The 12,108-nt window shown below is 41.1% G+C and overlaps 1 protein-coding gene and 1 long non-coding RNA gene across 6 annotated transcripts in view; one reads left to right on the plus strand and one right to left on the minus strand.

Annotated features, from left to right (window-relative positions):
• Positions 1–1,807: 1,807 nt before the first annotated feature.
• On the plus strand, positions 1,808–8,700 carry LOC133485813 (uncharacterized). Its single transcript, XR_009790811.1, has 3 exons — positions 1,808–2,871; positions 7,272–7,358; positions 7,673–8,700. It is a non-coding gene; the product is annotated as an uncharacterized LOC133485813 (long non-coding RNA).
• Positions 8,701–11,045: 2,345 nt separating this feature from the next.
• eif2ak2 (eukaryotic translation initiation factor 2-alpha kinase 2) overlaps positions 11,046–12,108 on the minus strand; it is an 11,268-nt gene continuing 10,205 nt past the window's right edge. For 4 of the 5 annotated variants that reach the window (XM_061789813.1, XM_061789811.1, XM_061789810.1 and 1 more), the window contains one exon: positions 11,046–12,108. This exon is cut by the window's right edge and continues 194 nt beyond it. The gene's annotated coding sequence lies outside the window, so the exon portion shown is untranslated. The other variant, XR_009790752.1, reaches the window with a different exon arrangement.

Below are 12,108 nucleotides of genomic sequence, written 5' to 3' on the forward strand. Positions count from 1 at the left end.
CCTTGGGCAGGGACGGGGGAGGGTGCTCTCGATGACTCCTTGATTTCTCACGAAGGAAGGAAAGGGTGTGGGCTCCTCTGTCTTCTGCTGACACTCATGCTGCAAACATTTTGCTACGTTGCCATTCCGGCCGGATCTGCTCACGATGAACTCACTGGTCTGATGAAATCGGTTGTTGTTGACCACGTGGACCAACAGTCATCATGTGTCACTGTGCAATCTCTCGTTTCGTAAGTGGTGTCATGGCTCTCTGCCTGTGGAAAGTCTTTGAACTCATCACTTGTGTGTGAGTCAATGTGTCCACATGCAGCTTTACTTTACATGCCTTGTCACTGGACGAAATACCCGAACACTTCAGATAAATCAGATTTTGTTGTTGTTGTTTGAGTTGTTTGTTTCATTCATTTGTCTACTACATTTGCTGTTCAGGGTCACAGGTGCGCTGGAGTCTGTCCCAGTTTAATTTTTTTAATTATTATTTATTAGTTGAGAAAGTAAATGACAGAAGCAAGTGACAAAAGACTATGCCTCACCAGATAGATCCAACATTGAACCGTTGTAAAGGATTCTTCTAACATAACACAATGAGATGGTAATTTTACACATGAACATTTTCTATCAAAATGTAAACAAAACTGTCTGACACAACTTCTTCCTCTTTTACTACTTTTATGCGTCATTTCAAGATCAAATACAATTTGACTTAATTAATTACATTGAAGTCTGGGTATGAATAATTATCCTGTGTTGCTAAGTGGAGAAATACACATTTACTTTCTGAAAAGGAGGGTGAGACAAAGAGAAAATCACTCCCGACCCCCACCCAACCCTTATGGCCAACATTTCTGCTTTTGCAAGGAATACACACTATGATGTAAAGAAAACCAAAACTAAAAATGTATATATAATTTTGGGGGGAAAACTAATTAACCATTGTAGCAAAAATGAAATATAACCATAATTGATTCCACACTGTGATGGTTATACTGTAATGAAGTAAAACAGTTTCTTGCTGCAATATGATAGCCATGGACGGACTACACCTTGGACAATTAATCATTCACATTGACTGAATGGGAACTGAACCCACTCTGCCTGCACAGAGGTCAGCTAAGCCAACCACTACACAGTGATTTCAGTCTTAAAGTAGTTTTTTGTTCTAAAGAAGCAAAACATGACGTCAGCTATGGGAGGCTGAGCAACATCCAAACAGATGACCGCTATGGCCCAAGTCATCAATTCAATGCTGCCATGTAAACAGGAGTTCAGAACATTCAGAGATCAAATTCCCATGCCTACTCTGTCTAAAAGGTTTGTTTCTCCATGAACTAGGTTACCTGTAGCCGGGCATTGGCCTTACATAAGTCCTGGCATGAAGACAGTAGACACTAATTAAACTGACATCGACCGCAACACCAGTACCGAATATCTAACATATATTTTTGGAGTAATAATTAAACTGACATCGACCGCAACACCAGTACCGAATATCTAACATATATTTTTGGAGTATTCATGACAACGACTTTACAAAAGCTGGAAAGTAAACAGCTTGTTTGTCCCCTCCAAATTGTCTTCTGGCCACATCATCAGTTTCAACTGCCAGAAAATAAAGATAAACTTAATTTGCCCTTTGTGGTTTGGCTTGGCATCAACAAATAAAGCTTGCCCATACATTTATCTGTGAAATGGGTCCTTGGAGCTTGGTGCTGGAAATGAGGGGATCCTGTCAGCTAATTAGACAAGAGTGGTGATGGCTCCATCCGTCTTTTCTTTCACCTCACAGATCAAGACTGCTTGGACATTTTTCCCCATCCGTCAAGATGGGGAAAGGCTTCCAACTGCAAAGACCACCAGTGAGTGGAGAGCTGAGCCTTTCAAGGGGAATGAAATCTTTTGAGCAGCAACACTGACATACCTCGACCTCCCTGGAAAGGTTATGTGGTGTTGCCATGGCAACACAGGACACCAGCGGTATGTTAAAAAGGTAGCCTGAAGAAGATGGGGGTGGGCGCGTCTAAACTGAAACTAAGGCTGTGGAATTCTGTGGGTGAGTGAGGATGCATTTTGAATATTAATATTCTGTTTAAATTAAGTAGGAGTATCCACAGTTCTATCCTCTCCTCCACTCTGAAGCTTCATTCCCATTAACATTTGTAAAAGCCCAATATGCACTATGACGAATCCAGCTCTGTGGACAAGGAGGGTATTTTTAGACGTGTACTCATTAGTGCTGAGAGATCATTTGTAATGAAGGACAGGGGGAGAGGGAGGCCAATATCCCTGTGAAAGATGGCATCGATATTCAAATACCTGATGAGTGAGTGAGTGTAAAAGAGGTAGTGAGGTGAGATGTTAGGGGTAAGCCAATCAAAGAGTTTAAGGGGAGTGATGCAATAAAATTGTAAGGGGCAAGGTTACGTGAATTATAAAGCACATTAGGCATGATTTAAAAGCTTCCCATTCTGCTTTTAAAATAACAATATGACATATATGGCTGATTAGGTGCGCTACATTCATACAATATCAGAGAAACTATTTTCCCTTGGTTGAGGTCAGATCTGTTGCTCTTACTACTCGGTATCTTCCAATAATTCAAATGCAATGAAGAATGATGTCAGCAACTACCATTCACAATCACGCATACAATCAGTTAATGGAGTCTTCAAATGATATACAGTATAACCAGCCGTAAACATGTTTCCTGTTAGGGTCATAAGTGGTCGCACTGAATAATGGAATTCTGATTTCATTTGCTACATGAGGGAAAGTACCACCGTCCCATCCTTCTCCAGGTAGAAGGGTTCGATTGGACAAGAATATGGTGCCACTGTCTGTTTGACAAAGTGAGGACAACAATACCGAAGAATGGTAGGCAACCTTTCTCATATCATCCAAGAGTCTTAAGTTTTATGTCTGCATGATACAACAGTGCCCCCGAGAGGTCGCAGTGCAGTCTGCCTAGGAACTGTACGGTACTGTAGGCCTATTCCCTGGTGTTTTAAAACTGAATGGTACTCACAATAATGATGTGGGTTGAGTGATACTAATATCCTTTCATGGGTGCCACCCACTTGGTGGTAACTAGCAAATACAGCCAAAAGCATTTTCTGCAGAACATTGAAGGAGCTCAAACGGGATTGTGGGTCCTAATGGAGTTGGCCAGTTTGGATGAAATGAGTTGGTACAAGAGTATATTCTCAAAGCCTTATCAGCATTTTCATGTCACCAAATGTAATATCAGTGGGACTATTTGACACAACCAAAATAACAGAATTTATACTGCTTGTAGAGAGAAATGGGAGCGACTCAATTTATTCTGCAGTGCTTTTATAAAATAGGAGCATGTTAGGCTGACATGTTTAAGGAGGACAAAGATGCAGTGGCTTTTGCAAACTTAAAAGTGATGTGATGTCAGCATCTCCCACCAGAAATATTCTAAAGCAGAAAGACACCATCATTAATGCTCTCTGTTGAAACTAGAAATATATGATTTTATTGACAGGTCACAGCATTTTTTTTAGAGAAATAAGTGCTCAAAGGTAACACAGACGACAGGGTGTCCAATGTGATTCAGATCATACAGTTGATTTCTGGGAATGTGGATCAGGGTTAAAAAGTACGACAGATGGCCACGTGGTGGACTGGTTCCCCTTCGAGACTTCAAAATCAATTTACAAGATGGCTCTCTTAGAGTATTGCAACTAATTTTGGGTCTGATAGGGATAGGAGCCGAGATGCAGGTATGAGCTACCACCCACCCCCCCAAAAAGATTTTCTTGTAGACGAGTGTTCTATTAAACAAAAAAGAAAAAAAAAGGTGCATACAGTATGTTTGAATGTACAAAGCCCAATTCCAGTGAAGTAAGGACGTTGTGTAAAATGTAAATAAAAACAGAATACAGTGATTTGCAAATGCTTTTCAACTTTCTGTATACTAAATTGAATACACTACAAAGAAAAGATATTTAATGTTTAAACTGATCAACTTTATCGTTTTGTTTTTTTGTGTGCAAATATTCTCTCATTTCGAATTTGATGCCTGCAAGACGTTCCAAAAATGCTGGGACAGGGTCATGTTTACCACTGTGTTACATCACCTTTCATTTTAAAACAGCCAATAAGCTTTTGCGAACTGAGGACAGTAATTGAAGCTTTATAGGTGGAATTATTTTCCATTCTTGCTTGATGTACAACATCAGTTGCTCAACAGTCCGGGGTCTCCGTTGTCCTATTTTGCGCTTCGTAATGCGCCAAACATTTTCAATCGGGACGGGTCTGGACTGCCGGCAGGCCAGTCTAGAACTTGCAGTCTTTTATGACGAAGCCACACTGTTGTAACACGTGCAGAATGTGGCTTGGCATTGTCTTGCTGAAATAAGCAGGGACGTCCCTGAAAAAGACATTACTTGGTTGGCAGCATATCTTGCTCCAAAACCTGAATGTGCCTTACCTTGTTAATGGTGCCTTCACAGATGTGCCACTTACCCATGCCATGGGCACTAACACACCCCCATACCATCACACACGCTGGCTTTTGAACTTTGCACTAAAAACAATCCGGATGGTCCTTTTCCTCTTTGGACCGGAGGACATGACGTCCATGATTTCCAAAAATAATCTGAAATGTGGACACGTCAGACCACAGCAAACTTTTTCACTTTGCATGAGTCCATCTCAGATGAGCTCGGGCCCAGAAAAGCCGGTGGAGTTTCTGGGTGTAGACGATATATGGCTTTCACTTTGGATGGTAGAGTTTTAACTTGCATTTGTAGATATAGCGACAAACTGTGTTAACTGACAATGGTTTTCTGAAGTATTCCTGAGCCCACGTGACAATATCCTTTACACAGTGATGCTGGTTTTTTATGCAGTGCACTGAGGGATTGAAGGTCACGGGCATTCAATGTTGGTTATCGGCCTTGCTGCATACATGCAGAGATTTCTCCAGAGACTCCTAATGATAACAATCCCTAAATTCCTTGCAATTGTATGTTAATAAACGTTGTTCTTTAACTGTTGGACTATTTGCTCGAGCAGTTGTTCACAAAGTGGTGAACCTCACTCCATCCTCGCTTTTAAACAACTGAACCTTTCAGGGATGCCCTTTTATACTGAATTATGACACTCACCGACTTCTAATTAACCTGTTCACCTGTAGAATGTTCCAAACAGGTGTTTTTTTTTAGCAATCCTCAACTTCCCCAGTCTTTTGTTGCCCCTGTCCTTGCCTTTTTTAAAAGTGTTTCAGGCATCAAATTCAAAATGAAAGAATATTTTTTAGAAAAACAAAAAACACTAACATTCATCAGTTTGAACATTAAACATCTTAGGTCGAAGAGGATTTGCAAATCATTGTATTCTGTTTTATTTACATTTTACACAATGTCCAAACTTCATTGGAATTGGGGTTTGTAACTCAGAGTCAGTCTTCAAGTTAAATACTGTTCCAAATCAAAATAAATATTTGCAGTGCACAAGCAGCATGGAGCAGAGTAGTAGTTGAATTAATCACTCAATTTAGCAGAAGAAGTTGCATCAGAGGCAGTATCGTCATAGTGAAAAAAATAAACACAGTTCTAAATGGAGCTTCATTGTATGTACAAATCAACAGCATTATTGAGCATTGTTTCGTCTTTTATTTCTTCAATCACATTCGATCTCATTAGATTATGCTGGTGTCTGGCACCCACTCCCCAATTCGTAGTCAGGGTACAAATTCATTGTTTCAATGAATGAATGTGTACATTATGTTTTTTAATGAAAAATATAAACTTACTATTACTTTACGAAAATAATTCAAAATCTATTACATTCGACCTGATTGGCCAATTGTTGAAGATAAAGCCTACACAGCCAGAAAGGTTTAACAGCCCTGAGACACATGACATGCAGGCTGACATCAGCAAGTGTGCCTACTGTTAGTGGCTCTGGCAGCCTGAGTGAAGTCAAGTTGGACACGAATGATTTGGATCAGGATCCAGAAGGGGTGGGTGTACACATGGTTGGAAAAGCAGCCCAGATAAAACAAGCCCCAAAAAGCTCCTGGCAGCTGAATAAAACAGGCGCAAAGGATGTCTGTCATAGCATGGTGTCCAAGCCCTCCTATCTCTCCCTGGCTTTGTTCACGGCCTGGTTCCACCACCGCTTTCATCTCCCTCCCTGCTCCTCCCGTAGGCGGCTGTGTCATTTCTAAGGACACAAAGAGGAAAACATGAATCCACAAAAATATATATAAATTACTGTCAATGCAATTCATCTTTTAATTCAACAGCACATTTCATGAGGGTGACTACATCCATAATTCGTCTGTGCAACCTTGTTAACAGTGCTTGGGTTCAATTAATCAGCCCTGCCTGCATAGAATTGTGTCTATTGTCGTTTATCATTAAAATGAAATTACCATGCTTCTTGTTGTTTCGGCTTGTCCCGTTATGGGTCGTCACAGCGCGTCATCCTTTTCCATCTAAGGCTATCTTCTGCACACTCCTCCTGAATACCAACTGTCCTCATGTCTTCCCTCACAACATCTATCAACCATCTCTTTGGTCTTCTTCAAGCTCTCTTGCCTGGCAACTCCATTCTCATCATCCTTCTACCAATATACTTACTATTTCTCCTCTGAATGTGCCCAAACCATCGAAATCTGATCTCTCTAACTTTGTCTCCAAAACATCTAACCTCGACTGTCCCTCGGATAAGATAATTTCTAATCCTATCCAGCCTGGTCACGACGAAAGTGGACCCTAACGTCTTCATCCCCGCCACCTCCAGCTCTGCCTACTCTCGTCTCTTCAGTGCTACTGTCTCTAAGACGTACAGTAGGCCATGGGTGGCCGCACCAGTCTTATCAAAATTTCCCTTCATCTTACCAGAAATTGTGTCACCAAACACAATTGACACTTTCTGAGATCACCATACTATACCGTGCTAATTCCTACACAACAAGATTAGATGACACAACAGAACTTTAATACGACATACCGATTGAGTCTTACCTCACAGCTTTACTATGCTTGCTTAGTAACAGCTTCTTTTTAAATCATTTTAAAGCCAAGTCTGGAAGGAACTACGGTAGAACCAACCCCACAGTTGTACAATCGGAATGTAACCCAAATTTTGTGCAAAAATATGCCTCTAAAATCACACAAAACTTCAGAGGTCAAACCGCCATGTATGATTTGCTCTTTTTGAATGGCTGCTTTGTGTGTGTGTGTGTGTGTGTGTGTGTGTGTGTGTGTGTGTGCGCGTGTTTGTTTGTGTTTGCAAAGCCTCCACAGAAGGGGTACCTGGAAGAGGAAAACTATGATGAAGATCGCCTTGCTGTCATGTGTCTCCTGGGTGCTCAATACAAAATGGTAAAAGAGACAGGAAAGTCAACATAAAAAAAAGAGGAAGACGTGAATGTACATTACGCAACAAACAACTGCATTAGAGGTTGCAATTTGAAGCAAACCTTTCAAATGTGTTGTAAATTTAGCTATTTTCCTTATTTTTCTTGCATTTACATCATGAGGTTGTGAACATTCCACATACTGTGTGCATGTGCGTATGTGTGTGTATATATATATATATATATATATATATATATATGTATATTTTTTTGATCACAGGCATGGATGGAGATACAACAACAAAGTTGCCAAAGTGTCTTTTTTTTTTTTTTTGAAAGTGGCTTTCAGATGCTTCTCCTGACACACTGTCACCTCCCCTGCTGCTCCCAAATGAACTACTGAACTCCAGATGGAGCAGACTGGCTCACTTATTAAAGATTTACCAGCTGAGTCTGCTGCTGTGTCCTTGACCTTCCATACAGCGACTGCACAAAGAGAGTGGGTGTGTGAGGCAATGTGAGGGGGCAGGAAGTTGAATAACGACTTTGCTGGGTTTGCCACTTGACAGCACTGGCAGGCTGTCAGCAGAGAGAATGCAATATCATTTGTAGTAAATTACAGGCCTCGTAAGTCAAGTTTGCGCTGACAGCTCCCTCGGCCGTCAGGAAGAAAACGCCTCTACCGTGAAAAACTGCACTCAAACACCCACCTTCACGCTTTTGGCCCATTACAGCATCAGCAAAACTACTTCAAACCATATAAATTCCAGTTTACTAATCGGATTCCAGAATAAGTATGTTTTCTTTTTCTTTTTTGGATATTTTGGATGGCAAAATCTAGTCTGCCTTTCCTTTTCTTGCTTTTTACTGGAACGTGGTAATGTAAGGCATTACTTATGAATTTCAGTAATATGCCAGTTAATCTCAGTAACCCGATTTATAATACATTTAGCTTTGTGTTTACCAGGCATTGTCTTTTGCCCAGATATGTCCACTTTTTGCAACCTCCAAACACAGTCCCCACGTATTATTCCTCTTGCTGTAACTTGGCTTTCTGTTTAGGTCTGGCCTTCCTGCTCGCCTGCCTGTACAGTCATTGGCTGGCTTGTCAGTCACTGTGATAAAATAGACGTTGAGGCCCACTGATTGGTCATAATTTCACCCAGTGCAATCAGTGTTAAATAAATGTTATCCATATAGATATATTTTGTCTTTCATTTTTAGTTGATTTAGGGCCAGCTGTTAAACAGACAGAATGAATATTATTTGGTCAAAATACTGTACATCTTCAAGAAGAAAACCTTGGCAAAGTATATGGGTCTGAAAATGACAGTGATTGGAATAATCTAAAAACGATTATGGTCAAATGAGAGTGACTAGTAATCCATCCATCCATTCTCAATACTGTTAATCCTGTTTAGTTGTGGGGAGCTGAAGGCTATCCCAGCTGACTTTGGGCAAAAGGCAGACTAAGCCCTGAACTGGTTGCCAGTCAGTCACTGGGCACATATAGACACAGACAACCATTTTCACTCACATTCACACCGTCACTGAGTGGGAACTGAACCTGCGGTACCTGCATCAAAGTGAGGCAAATGCACCACTTCACCATCAGGGACAGTGAGGAGTAATATTTAATTCAATTTAATTTTGCACTTTGCGATAAAAACTCTACATGCATGACGGTATTGACTGTAGATTTAGAATCAGTACGATATACTATCAGCACGGTGGATGACTGGTTAGCACATATGCCTCACAGTTCTGGGGATCGGGGTTCAAATCCTGGCCCCGCCTGTGTGGAATTTGCATATTCTCCCCGTGCCTGCGTGGGTTTTCTCCGGGCACTCCGGTTTCCACCCACATCCCAAAATCATGCATGGTAGGTTAAATGGAAATTCTAAATTGGCCGTAGGTATGAATGTGAGTGCGAATGATTGTTTGTTTCTATGTGCCCTGCGATTATTTTTTTAAAATGATTAATTAACTATTATATTAAAACATTTACCATAGACCAGTCCATATTGGTACTTCCTACCTACCTACCTGCAATTGGCAAAATAGTAGAAACATTATGCAATGCACATTGGAAATTATAGTCAATCAATCCATAATTATTACTCAGCTATTACTTTTTATCTTTATATAGGCATGACATTTTAAATATACTGTAGTGGATCTCTTTTGTGTGTCTCTAATGCTCCGGCCTGTGTGTGTACAGAGTTGTAGCAGGCAGAATAGAAATGCAACATCCCTTTAAACATCAAGGTCATTGATTGAAGAAGACAGAAGATGTATGTGGTTCTGTGGGGGCTGACTGTCCTCCATAAAAAGCAATTGCAGCTCACAGCGAGGCATGGCATGTGGTCATGCACCAGTTAGTCACTAAGTTCACCAGAGGTCAAATGTTTCTAAACTGTAAACCAGAACTTGTGGAATAGATGCATGGACAGTCGGACAAGTCATGTGCATCTGCAGTTGTCTCAGTGATTTTGATGTGCGCTGGTGGCTGAAGAGTAACAGAGCAACACGAAGCAGAGCAAACTATCGCTTGCACGCTTGTGCAGCTACACACAGCTCTTTGCCATGACCCTCATGATTTGTGTGTGCGTTGCCTCCCGGCTACATGGTCCAGACTAGATCTAGATCACTGCCTCAGTGCTCATGCTGCTCTCAGAGGAAGTGACCTCAATACATCCTATAACCCTGTTCGCACGTGTGCAACAGCCCTGCAAGATTGGAGAAACAGCGGGTTTCTTATCTTAGATGCTGCTAAAATGAGACTACTGTACAATGTTGTGTGGTGGTGTAAATGTCACCGGGATGATGTCTTGTCATGCAGATGATATCTTAATGACATGGCACAAATAAAATATCTGCTGATAATTATTTTTAGGTACTGTATCCCAAATGGATTGTTTTTGTACTATGTATTTGTCATTCAGTTTAATGATGATTCACCCTCACTAGCATAATTTAAGTCAAAATCAATTATAACCCTGCCTGCTACATACTGCTCACTAACATACTTGCTACGCTGACTTTATGATTGCATTTTATGCATAAATAACAATTTCCTTTGATTTGCAAACTTCTTACATAAACAGCGAATGGCCAAATTGATCACCTGCAAGATTTAGAGGGATTTAATACAAGAACTGACTCTTAACAGAATAAAAATGCTTTGTTTAAATATGAAAAAATTATTTTGAAAAAATGTACAGCTGTTAATGTAAACACAACTGGCTATAGGCCAACTGGGTACAAGCCAACACAGATCTAAATGTTTTTGAGGGATAATTATAGAAAATATGTACAATCACAAAACAAACGTGCTTTGCAGTCTATTTTTTGCTGAATGTACATATCTTCAGGAGTTTATGTATCTGTAATTGCCTCATCCTATGAGACGTGTGTTCCTCAGCCAGGTGACTTTGTGGGATCCTGCATTTGGCACGTTACCCTGCGAGATGCAAATGATCCAACATGTGCCGTAAGGATGATTAAATGTCACAGATCTTTGGGTTTCGGTTCCCAGGATGTGAATGAGCCTCTGTCACCCGGAAACTAACTGGGCCTCGAGTGTGCTTCCAGCGACAGATCCACAGCTCCCCCTTTCGGTTGCATTGAAATAGATAATGCTTGGTCAGACACAAGAGGGACGTATATTGACAAAAGCATATTTAAGAACACAAGCACAAAGTTCAGTCAATCATCTGAAATACTTTTATTTTTGAAAATCGTTTGTACATAAAAACACGGCGGCACGGTGGCTGACTGGTTAGAGTGTCAGCCTCACAGTTCTGAGGTGCGGGGTTCAATCCCCGTCCCCGCCTGTGTGGAGTTTGCATGTTCTCCCCGTGCCTGCGTGGGTTTTCTCCGGGCACTCCGGTTTCCTCCCACATCCCAAAAACATGCATTAATTGGAGACTCTAAATTGCCCGTAGGCATGACTGTGAGTGCGAATTGTTGTTTGTTTCTATGTGCCCTGCGATTGGCTGGCAACCAGTTCAGGGTGTACCCCGCCTCCTGCCCGATGACAGCTGGGATAGGCTCCAGCACGCCCGCGACCCTAGTGAGGAGAAGCGGTTCAGAAAATGGATGGATGGATGGACATAAAAACACATTGTTGCTGTAACTGCATTAAGATGATAGCACCCTTGTTCACTGGAAACAAGAGCAGTTTGGAAAAGTACTACAATGCACATTCCACACCTCTAGACACTGACCACATCTTGATAACAACAAACAAGTCCTTAAAAGGTCATGGAATGTGATACCGCCTACTCAAGCTTGAATAAAAAGGGCACAGGGGAGACAGACGTTAGAAGATTCCAGATCGCTGAGAGAGCGACTGCTTCTCCTTTTGCCGCAAGATAAGTACTGGCTAAGGTTGTGTTTGGTGTGTCTCCTGTCTCCTTTTGGTGCATGCTAGATTGTGAATATCTGTAGATTTACAGGATAACCCTAACAATAAGCAGTACAGAAAATGGATGGATGGATGGATAATTGTCGCTTAGGATTATGAGGGAGCCCTTGGAAAAATTTCAACTGTAAGGGACCGTGGCTCCAAATAGTTTAAAAAACACTTTTATTATATATAAAAGTAATATTCTGGAAGCGATGGCTTACCCAAAATACGGTCTTGTCGTCAGGTTGTTGTGACATGTATAGACATGTAAACATAGCAACTGATGAAGGAACAAATTCCTTGTGTGTTTTTTGGACATACTTGGCAAAAGATGATTCTGATTCTGACGTACGAACGTACAGTA

The sequence above is a fragment of the Phyllopteryx taeniolatus genome, chromosome 11 (assembly GCF_024500385.1).
Source record: "Phyllopteryx taeniolatus isolate TA_2022b chromosome 11, UOR_Ptae_1.2, whole genome shotgun sequence".
In the NCBI taxonomy this organism is placed as follows: domain Eukaryota; kingdom Metazoa; phylum Chordata; class Actinopteri; order Syngnathiformes; family Syngnathidae; genus Phyllopteryx; species Phyllopteryx taeniolatus.